Raw genomic sequence first — 12,111 nt, forward strand, 5'->3', positions numbered from 1 at the left:
CAACGCTTTCTGGAATTCATAAACTCCAATGCCCTGGATCAACTTATCCACACCCCCACCAGGGGCAACAATATCCTAAATCTAGTCATTACCAACATGAGTGACCGGTGTTTCACACCTCAAGTCAACGCCTCATTGGTCCAATCCGACCATAAGCTAATTACCCTAGATATCCACGTCCTGCGCCCACCCCCCATTAAAGAAACCATGGTAAACAATTTCTCCAAAGCCAACTTCATGCTTCTTAAGACAGAAGTGGTGAACTTCATGACACCCATGCAGATGGACAATACAGTTATGACTACTGAATCCTACACAATTGCACTTTATAAGCACTTACGTGAGTGCATGGATCATGCTATCCCAAACAGAACCAAGATGCTATCCTCCAAAAAAAGGAAGCCAATCTCGTGGTCCCCTGCCATAAACAAACTGTACAACAGAAGGAAGAAACTGTTGCAAAAGAGAGTAAAATCCCATGAGTGGAGGAGCTCCCTGGTCAGCCTCAGTAAGAAGCTGCGATCCCTGATAAAATCCTCAAAAGCTAGTTACGAAAACAAAATCACCACTGATTCTAAAGACAACCACAAAGCATTTTATAGCTATGTCAGGAATCTCAATGGCAACACTCAGATCTGCTCTGAGTTACAGCACAATGGCACTAAATATACCGACCCAACGGACATTGCCAACATCCTGGCACATAGGTTCAGTGGTAACTTTACCCCCCTCTCACCCCCAAAAGAGCTCATCTCTATACCAGAAGAATGCAAAGTTCCTGTAATCATGGCTGCACAGGTAAAACCACACTCTCCAAAGCCAAGAACACAGCATCCATGGGACCAGACAACATCCCAGGCTGCGTTCTACACAAACTACAGAATGAACTGGCACCCACCTAAGTACCATGTCCAATCATAGCCTCACCTCAGGCTTTGTGCCTGCTGAATGGCGCACAGTGACAGTTATCCCACTCCACAAGGGGGGAGCCACCATGGACCCCAGGAACTACTGCCCCATTAGCCTGATGAGACTGGTCTACAAGACCATGGAATGTATCATCATGGAACTTATAAACAAAGACATTGGTAATCTCCAAACTCTGGACCACCACCCAGTTTGGGTTTGTTAAAGGCAGATCATGTCTCCTAAGCCTGATAGACTTCTTTGAAGCAGTCACCAAAGCCGTAGACAAGGGTAAGGTGGTTCACACAGCCTATCTAGATCTTGCCAAGGTTTTCAACACCATCCCCCACTCTGGAATTATAGATAAACTCACTAAACTAGGTATAAATCCCTATGTCACAAGATGGGTTGCCAACTGGCTCACTGACAGAATCCACACTGTGAAAGTAGCAGACTCCAAATCCAACTTCAGACCAGTGACAAGTGGAGTACCACAGGGTTCAGTCTTGGGTCCTCTCCTGTTTGGTATCTACTTCTCTGAAGTACAGGCTAGCACAGAAGGTCTTTGACTAACGAAGTTTGCAGATGACTGCAAACTAGGAGCCATAATCGAAACTCCTAATGATGTGGACATCTTACAAAAGGGTCTCACTGAGACAGATGCCAGGTTTCAAAGCCATGGCCTCAAACTCAATGCCAAAAAGTGCATTGTCATCCCCTTTGGTAAAAACTCTGTACCCATGAACTACAACAGAGGCGGTAATATACTTAACACCGAAAGTGTGATAAGAGACCTTGGGACTCAGGTGGACAGTAGTCTTTCCTTTGATAATCACACTGCCACAATAGTCAGGAAATCCTTCTACGTGGCACACCTCATCACAAAACGTTTCTCATCCAGAAAAAAAGAGGTCATTGTTCCCCTCTACTCATCACTCATTAGACCCATTATAGAGTACAACGCCCCTTTTGGTATGTACCTCACAAGACATCTGCAACAACTGGAAAGGCCACAGAAATACCTCATAAAGAGGATTACCGGCCTCAATCAAATGCCTTATGCAGACCGTCTCAAAAAACTCCAGCTTTACTCTGTCACATATGGCCTACTCAGAGGTGATCTCTGCCTAACATACAAAGCTATGTCAAACCCAGAGCTGTTGGACATGCTCCACTTAAAGAAATACCAGTCCCTCTGAGCTACATGCTCTAGGGACCTAAACCTTGTCACCACAATAAACAGAACATGCCGGAGGGATAGATTTCTGTTCCAGAGACTTTCCATACTCTGGAATAAACTACCTATCTATATCAAACAAAGCTCCTCATTTGCACTCTTCAAGAAAAATCTTGATGATTGGATGGAAAATAGGAAATTCACCCCGGGGATCACCTCTGTGGCTCTACTCGACAGTGGCACTGGAAAAAAATTTTCTTGGGTGGCAAAAGCCAGGGTACCTTTTTGGCTGGGCTTGTATAGGCCCCAGGGCTGATAGCCTAGCACTTACCTATGAACCTATACTAGAAAGAACTGCATCAAATGCACAGTATTTTCTTCTTTGGCATTCATGAGAAGTTTGATGTGAACTAGTTTTGAAGGTGCTAAAATGCAAGATTCAGTTCAAAGATAATGGTGGGAAGACAGTACTTGCACCACTAAGGTGACAGCATAAATAGATAACAGGTAGATGGAAGCACCAAATTAATTGAAAGGAAAATCCAGGATAAACTGAAAAAAAGAGGCAAAAAGGAACTTTCAGTATGCCATGGTGGGCGGAGGTAGTGCTAGGTGTGCTCTCCCTCCAGGAAAAGAAAAAAACAGTGCAAAAATCAGAAACTCTTTCACCAAACATAGCAAATAAAAATAATTGGATGAAATTAAATACAAGAAAGTTGAAATGATGAAGAAGAAGAAGAAGAAAGTGTGTAGAGAAAGAGCCTGCAAAGCCACAGATGTGTGAAGCAAAGGAAATGAAGGGGAAAAAAAGAAAAAATGGAGGCAAAGCAGGGCTAAGTGAAAAATCAACAGACTGTATACAGAAATATTAAAAACAGGTGACACATTGATGTATTATGTGGAAAAAGAAAAATTGAGATGACAATAAATAGCCATTCCAATGAACTTGAGGCCCTGAAAGTGAGGAGACAAGATGCCTAGCTAAGGTTATTAGAACTGGTGGTGGCAAGGGAAAAGATGGAAGAGAACATTTAGGAGATGGAGGATAGAGAAAGTTGTGAAAACCTTCATTTAACAAAACATCCCAGCAGAGACTTTATATGGCAACTGAGGACATGGTTGGGTCTTGAGAAAAAAGAAAGATACTTATTAATAAAGCTCACAGCATGATTGTAGTACAGAGATAAGGACTGAGATTCCCCCATCTGATAGTTATAAAAATTTAAAATTACCAACTTAAAGAAAGGCTGCTGTTTTTGCTGTGGAATAAGGGAAACATTCTGGTGGTCAGACACCAAAGAGTATATGTGAATTATGATTTTTCTTCCTGGTTACCAGACTATGGAGAAACTGCTACACCCCCTATATTAGGCTTTACAAACAGTGAAATTTACACTTCAAAATGATCTAATAACTCTTTATCTTAAGCCCCTTCAAAATGGGAGGGGCTTGAGATAAAGAAGCAAAAAAGTCAGGAGTGAGAAGATAAAAGATTTTTACAGAAGTATAAGACTGAAAGATTAAGAGATCTCTATCAGAAGGGGACTGCAATAGGAGATGAAGAAAGGATGGAATTAGAGGAAATAGAAGGAAAATGGAAAAAATATATAGTGAATGAGATTATCAGGAAGCAAGTGACCCTAACACAGAAGTAATTAACCAACTGTTCAAAACTCAAAACATAGGAAGAAAAGACAAATAATTTAAGGCAATAAAAGGTAAAACTATGTATAACTAAAATTAGGGATCTTAGTAAGGGAAGATTTGCAAAGACAGTGCAAACTGGAACATATGTAAAAAAAATCTTACAAAGATCTTTACACAGAACAAAAAAAACGGAGAAAGGTGGGAAGATCCACTATAATAAATTCATAGAAGGACTGATCCTCCATAAATTAATGGAGGAAGAAAAGAAGAAACTAGCATTCTCTACATCAAGAGAAGAGATACAGGAAGTCCTGAGAGCTCAAGCAAGAGAAAAATCACCAGGCTGGAATGGAATCCCACTGGTGGTACAGAAGGAGGATTGGTCAGAAATCATTGAGATATGGCTTCAATTATTTAAAGGGATCAAGAATGCAAGATACATACTAGAATCCTGGAAGGAGGTAGTAATCTCCATTTTACTATAGAAAGGGAAGGACCCAGCCAACCCAGTACCTACAGACAAAAAGCATTCATTAATCATAATTGTAGGATTTTTTTTTGCCTCAGTAATAGCTGACAGAATTGCTAGGATATTACCAATACTAATAAGACTAGATCACTGTGGATTCATTAAAGGAAGACAAACTTTCAATAATATTCTGTTCATTAATATGATAAATCAAGTGTCAGAGAATAGGCAAACACAACTGTTAATGATGGGGCTGGTTCCAGAAAAGACACTGACAGAGTCCACTGGGAGTATTTATGGAATATTCTAGGAGTCATGGGATTCCCAGAAGAAATAAAACTGCTAGTCCAAAGCCTGTATAAAGAATCTAATAAAGAATTAAAGTAAATGTTAGAGTTACAGAAGAAATTTCTGTTAAGAGGTTATAAAGCAAGGAAGCCCATTGTTCCTGTTAATTTTTTGCAATTTACTAAGGGGCTAGCTCAAAACATAAGCCAATCAGAAATAAAGGGGTGGCAGGTGAAAAAGAGAGAATGCACGTTAGCTATGTTTGCCCATGTTGTAATCATTTTTAACAGATCCTGGGAAGGATGTAACAAGTCTATCTGAAATATTAAGACAGTTCAAACGAACAGTGGGGTACAAAGTTAACGAAGACAAGACAAATACTATACATGTTAACTACTTCCCAGTGTATCAACAAGTACAAATTTGTTGTAGTCTTTAGGGTCCCTTTAAAATGAATATTTGGGGATATGGATAACAACAAAATCAGGATATTCCCTTAGAGAACCTTGGAGGCAATACACAAAAAGATTAGAGAGATGATTAAGTGGTGGGACACTATAAAGATAGACGTGGATCAGAGAATGCAAGCAGTGAAGACATTCATGTTGCCATCTCTAGGGCAGTCTTTCATTTACAAACCAAAGAGAGATGATTGGAAAAGGGTGAGGAGAGAAATCAGAACTTAGATTTGGGATGGACAACATCCTCAAGCAAAGTGGGAAATTACAGTACGTCCACCTGGGGAGGGGCATTCTCAGTCCCCGCTTGGAAGACTTGTATGAATCCATGAAACTAAAGATGATTTCTTATCTTATCTTGTCTTATCATATCTTGTCTAATCTAATGTTATCTTATTTTTATTCTCCAACCAGATTAAATAATATATTCCCAGATATGGACATTAGATGTTGGAGATGTCAGCAACAGCAGATAGGAGATTAGCGGCACATATTTTGGAGGTATTATAAACTAAGAAGTTCTACTTTGGATTGAATAAATTAGTGGGAAAGATCATGAAACTGGAACAGAAGATGGGTGACACATATGGGCACCTAATATGGCAAGTAAGATAAGAAACCAGTACTTGGGTACAATAAGTTAATAATGGGGATTGAGTAATTGTGCTGTATGATGTTGTTAGTTGGAGCTGCACTGACTTTCTGTAGTAGAATAAAATTAAGAGGAAATACAATTAGTTACATGGGAAAAAAGAGTCTGACACAACAAATAGGGAAAGTGACATATATTATGCGGAAATGTGTGTTGTATGGTTAAATGTATTAAATAAAAGGCAGCTATATTATAAAAAATAGGTACAAAAAAGATGGATCCTCAGGTAATGCAATAGCAAAAGAGTTAATAAACAACCTTTGCATACAGAGTAATAATGGTCTAACTTCCAAGAGATCTATATTACAACACATTTCTAAGTGTTTCTATGTAGCACATGATGTACTGATTAATGTAACTATGTAACTAGCTCATTAGCATGTAAAGGTACATGCTGCATATTTTATGCCTCTGCCATATAACATTGCACGTATTAAGTTATACTGCGCACTTTAACCTTAACATTACATTAATCCCATGTTATGGACTATTCACATCAAAAGGAACTTATTTACATATTCAAAATATGTTTAGTAATGCAACATTTTAGTCCTTAGAAATCTTTTTTTTTTTAACAATAGAGCAGTCCATGTTCTTCAGTGGTTTACCATGTTGGGAGAACTTAACCAAGAGGCTGAGCATAGTGTGGACTGCACATTATGGCCAGTGGTCATAGAAAACAGTGAAGCAGCACAACTTATCCTCCAACACTGATGCCCTGAGTTGTACTGCTGTGCTATTAATGGATTCATTGTCATGCACATTCACACAAGGGCAGGGTCTCATTACATGGCAATTTTCATGACTGTGCATCGCTCCACTGAACAGCTCAAACAATTCTGCAGTGGAACTCCCTATCTACTAAGAAGACCACACACACAGTCAGTGACACGCTCCTTAGCAGCACACATATACTCACAATAAGCACTGACACCCATGGACCCATTTATGGACTATTCTACTTGCATACACAGTGATACACTTCCACACAGACATGCATATACTCTTACTGTCACTCAGCAAGACCTCCCTATACTGGCAATCTGTGCAGAGTGAAGTGGCTGAACAGATTTTCAGCACTGAAATGCATATGTGTGCTCAGCACTTTTGTTGGGCACATGTACACATTTGGAGTCCTGTCCTGTGCAGACAATGTGTAGCATAGACATGTATGAATCCCTTACTACACAAGTCTCCTATAAGGAGACCATTTCAGGAAGCCCATTTGCACAGAATCCTGCCTATGGACTACTGCATTTACTTAGAGTGCTGCAAACCTTCCTGCCTAGAAGTGCACAGTGATGCTTACAGGCATTTACTTGTGCAGAGTTGCGTATTTTATAAGTTGCCAGTAAATACAAGCCTATATATCTGAATTCCATTTCATGTACAATTCTTTTATATCTCTGATGTGTATTGTGGACCACTGTCAGATATGAGAATATCAGATATCCCTTGTCTTGAGACTCTAGACTAGTCTTTAATGGGCTGGCAATAATGGAGAGCACTGGACTGCATGTAGTGCAAATCTAGTATACCGAGTGACTCCCCGTAATCACCTGAATATGTTCCTGCCAATGAATATGATAAAATCAAAACGTTTTTCATTACTGCTGAGCATTATCTCCCCAGCTATGACATTAATTAGAAAATTTCTTAACACTGAATGCGTATCATGCCCTAGATAATTTAGAACAGTGAAGAACATGCACTAAGGCTCAAAATGAGGAACATTCCTCATCATGAGGTACACTTAAGTGGTATGAGTAACGATAATGTTTTTTTCCTCTTACTTTTAGCTTTGCCCCTGTTTGTTCAGCAAAGAAGTTGAGAGCTGTAGCCCACATTATATGCAGAGCAGCTCTTAGATGTTACATAATTGCTGTAACATTCTAGGAGTTATGGAAAAACATTGGTGTGGCACAGTGTTCTCCATTACCTCCAATGCGTTAATCACACTTACACTTACTGTATCTATCACTTTGATTATTTCACAGAAATTGGAATAATAATTCAATGTATCAGAGACATAGCTGCCCTAAACTGGAAGAAGGCTGTACCCATCCAACTCCATGGATATCCTGGAACTGGGTAAGAAATATAATATTGAACTTCTTTCTTTACTGATTAGGTTTGTTCAGGTAATCCATTCATTTTAACATATTTCTGTAGCTGCATTTCTAAGTCAGTATCAGTGTCTTTCGGCTTTTCCCAGTTAGGGGTCGCCACAGCGGAACTCTGGTCCGCTAATGGTTTGGTAGTAAATTTTTACATACTGGGTTACCAGCTTCAATGAAGGCACGCCCCATTCACGTATGCCTCCACACAGAAGACGCTCTAGCTGAGAATCGAATGGGACAATGTCTTGCCATGAGGCGACAATGCTACCGCAGCACCAGTACATTTCTGAAATTGTTTTACATTTTCTTCTGTTATTGGTAACTATGTTGTCTGCAAAATAATCCTTAATACTTCTAGCAATTCTTTGGTCTTCTACAGTAAATATGTTCTGCTTAGCATTTCTACAATTTGCAATTCCTTAACTTATCTGTATTCCACTTTCAGATTATACTTCTGTAGACTAGGCAACACCCACTGCAGTCCTAGAAATGCCCTGTAGAAACACTTTCTGAATATGCTTTGCAAGGGTTTATGGTCTGTTTACACATGAAATAATTTACCACAGACATAGCCATACAGTCCCTATAGGCATGCATTATTGCTAATAAAATATTTCTTTCTGAGCCGATCTCTTTTGTGCATCAGTTAAAGCTCTTGACACATATACACTTGGTCTCTTCTCGTATAGGATTGCAGATCCTACATCATTCTGAATGGCATTTATTTACAATGCAAACATACCTTAAACTGTTAGCACATGAATCAGGGACAGAGCAAAAAATAATTGTGGGACAAAGGTACAACAGTTCTTTTCTAATCTTAGAAAGTTGCTAGAATAACAGGTTTTGCATTAGAATGCATTTTCTGGAGGTTATAATGTTTGAACCACAAATATCTGTCATTATTTAGCGACCACAATCTGCAATTATGTGTCAGAAAAATCACAGCTTATATGAAGTACAGGCCAAATATATGAGGCAAAATCTAGACATCCGTTAAAGTTCTGGAAAGGTGAGAGGTATGAAAGTAAGAATTCCAGGCAGTGGTGGCTGGTGACTTCAAATCAAAGGGGGGCTGCAGGAGACAGCTGAATGGGTGGGGTAAAGGGGAAGGGGTGTGGCCAACTAGAAAGGGGAGGGGGCTATGCTCAAAACCACAAAAACTAACTTTAATTAAATACGCTGCCCTGGGTTCCAAACCATCATTATGAGAGTCCAATCAAGACAAAAATAAGTGTAGAAGAATAAAAATATTTCAGTGCATTGGCTGCATGACAGCTTACTTAATATCTAGATGGAAACAAAAGGTTGTGAGGCATGAAAAAATAAATTACTTTTTAAATACATTACTGGAATGCCAGTCAAAATCAAGTATAAGAAAAATAAGAAGCACTCAACTCAAACCACTTCTCCTTGCACTGCAGTTCTAATTATAATTTATATTCAGCTTTATTAAAGTACCAAGTAACATGCTGAAAGTAGAAATCTCTGTGATGCCCCCACTTGTAAAAATGTTTCTTATCCAAAAAAGACCTGCTGCCTGACAACTATCTACTTGTTTCATGGGAAAAACATGATCAAAGTAAAAACTGAAAAGCAAACAAGAAACAAGCTCAAGATACATTGCTTAAAGGATTACTGTACAGGTTATGGACCACACATGATTGACATTCTGTTTAGTTTACGGGTAAAGTCTGTAGAGATGACTGGAAGTCTCCAACAAGTGTAATGAGCTTTTTAAAATAATGGAATCCTGTCCTTTAATACCCAAGGCTTATACATTATCTAGTCAAGTATTCTCTGCATGGCAACAATAGAAAGGCTTTCAATGTTGGCAATTCTTTAACAGTATGCTTATTAAAACTTACTTGCATCTTACGATCTCAGACAAGCTTACCTTATGGTCATTAAAGCATTGCTACTTAAACACAGAGCAACAGGCACTTTCTGAGTAATAAGCCTAAATCTGAGTAATAAGCATAAATCAACAGTACAAAAATATGACAGAAACCAGACCATTCTGCAAAATCAAGGACAGATGAAAAGCCACTGTAGTACTTGTGTCTACCTTGGATGGGGGGGACACACTGCACATTTACACTGCATAACTTCTCCTTGCCTTGCTTGGACACATCCAGAGTCACTACATGGGGGAGTGGGGTGCAACAAGTATGTCACAATTTGAAATGTCTCTGGCTGACTGTGATGGCCCTGACACATTTGTCATAACTCTCAACCTCAGAGCAAGAAATCTGGACAAAGCCATACACAGAAGTGTGACAAAGGCCCAAAATTAAGGACAATTTTTAAATATTGCTCTAATAAACTTAGAAAGATAATAGAATAGGTCTTGCATTAGTATGAATTTTCTGAAAGGTATAAAATCTAAAACTCAAATGTCTGTCATTATTTTCTAACTTCAGTCTTTAGTGATTTGTCACTAATTTGCCAAAAAACACAATTTTATGAAAAATGGACCAAAAATGTGATGCAAAAATATAAAATAGCCACACAATACAGCAGGGAACCTGTCAAAAAAGGGACACTTTAATATTAGTACTGCTAACTTGAGCAGCTGACAAAATAAAAGAATCTACATGCATTTCAAGTAATCTATAACTTTGATTATTACAGTTATTTCTTAATTGTAAACCCTCCATGTTTTCTTCCAAAATTGCTATTTTTGGACGGATTATTAGGGGGAAGAGCAACATTTTGAGCCAAAATCGGGGACAGTTGAGAGGTTGGCTATGCCTAATTCTATAAAGCAATTTATTTGCATGTACCTCTCAACCTGTTAATGCAGTAAATCTGAACAAGGCCAAATATATTGGGGAACATATAAACAGTACTAAAAATTGCTCTTGTATAAATTGAGACAGTTGATAGAATAACAGTTCTTACTTTAGCATGCATTTTTCTGAAGGTTATGAAGTCTGAAACTCAGTGTATCATTATTTAGTGACTTAATTCCTAAATGATTTGCCAGAAAACTACAAATTTTATGAAGAACAAACCAAAAATAAGAAGCAAAAATCTATTCATTCTTTGAAAATCTGGACAGTTGGGAGGTATAGTTCAGCTGGGCCTGTCTGAGTTTGCTGCCCTTCCCCCCTGACAAAATCATGGTTGAATGGAGCCTCTGCAGCCATTCCAATGAACCATTGCTTGGCTATTTCACTCCATTTACCATAAACACTAATGTGCATACTGCTTTACTTCTATGATGAGTTGGACTTCATTTGAAAGTTTTATTTTGTATTTTACAGCACAAACACTAAGTCATCTGCTAAACAAAGCAATGCAGTCTCACAATGAAAACTTAGCATTAAAACTTCTCTGCCCTTGAAACTCACATTCATTGAAACAGCATTGAAACCCACATTCAAAGAAAATACATTTTGTCAGTGGCAGATAAAGATTAATTGTGGGCTGTTTTCAAATCATAGGCCCCTTGCATATAAAACATACATGTGCTCTTTGATACACCTTCCTCATTGTACTAAATTATATTCCTTGTACAATACAGTACAGTTGTTAGAGGGCATTTTAAATTTGTTTTGAACATTTTTCCAGTAAGCAATGAAACAAAATGCATGCACCCATAATGGCAAAACTACCCAGTTCAGAACATTTATCATAAAAGTCTACTCAGACTTCCACAGTCCACCATTATTAGTAAATATGCACAATTCTACAGTCAACCATTATCAGTAAATATGCACAATTCCACAGTCCACCATTATCAGTAAATATGCACAATTCTACAGTTCATTATCAGTAAATATGCACAATTCTACAGTCCATTATCAGTAAATATGCACAATCTCTGAAGAAGTAAAAGTCATCTAAATAATTCCACATTAAAGAAATCTGTAACTAATGAAGAGGTTGCTGCTAGCAAACACCTTTATATTTCATGGTTTCATCAAAAAAAAAAGTGTCTGTTGCCCCTCAGGAATAAATTGCCTATATTACATTAAAAAAATAAGCTAGTAATATTGCAAGAGGAAATGGATGGCAAACTGATAACAGACTCATAGTTAGTATCTTCACAAAGGAGAACATTCTCAGTACGGCAGCATCCACCCCTTGTGGGAGTAGAACCCACAGCCTTCTGCATCAAAAGCAAGTACACAACCTGTTGTGCTATTAACAAGGCAAACCAGCTTCACTTAAGCAACACTAAACTTCTGTTCCCCAGCAGCTCTCAGCTCCTTGTAAAATCTACTCAATACTCAACTGCATCTCAACTTTGCAGCACAAGAAAACTGGAAAAGCCAAAATATATTGGGGAGGGGGGGTCAAAAGCCCAAAAACCAGGGACACATTAAACATTGCTTGTATAATCCTGGAAAGTTGCTAGAATAAAATGCTGTGTTACCACCATACAT

At 38.4% G+C, this 12,111-nt stretch overlaps 1 protein-coding gene across 1 annotated transcript in view; it reads right to left on the reverse strand.

Moving 5' to 3' along the window:
- The window catches only part of SLC45A4 (solute carrier family 45 member 4), a 1,160,736-nt gene that overhangs the window by 841,970 nt on the left and 306,655 nt on the right, over positions 1-12,111 (reverse strand). The gene's annotated exons all lie outside the window — the stretch shown is intronic.

The sequence above is a fragment of the Protopterus annectens genome, chromosome 3.part1, assembly GCF_019279795.1.
Source record: "Protopterus annectens isolate FY-2018-M chromosome 3.part1, PAN1.0, whole genome shotgun sequence".
Lineage (NCBI taxonomy): Eukaryota > Metazoa > Chordata > Ceratodontiformes > Protopteridae > Protopterus > Protopterus annectens.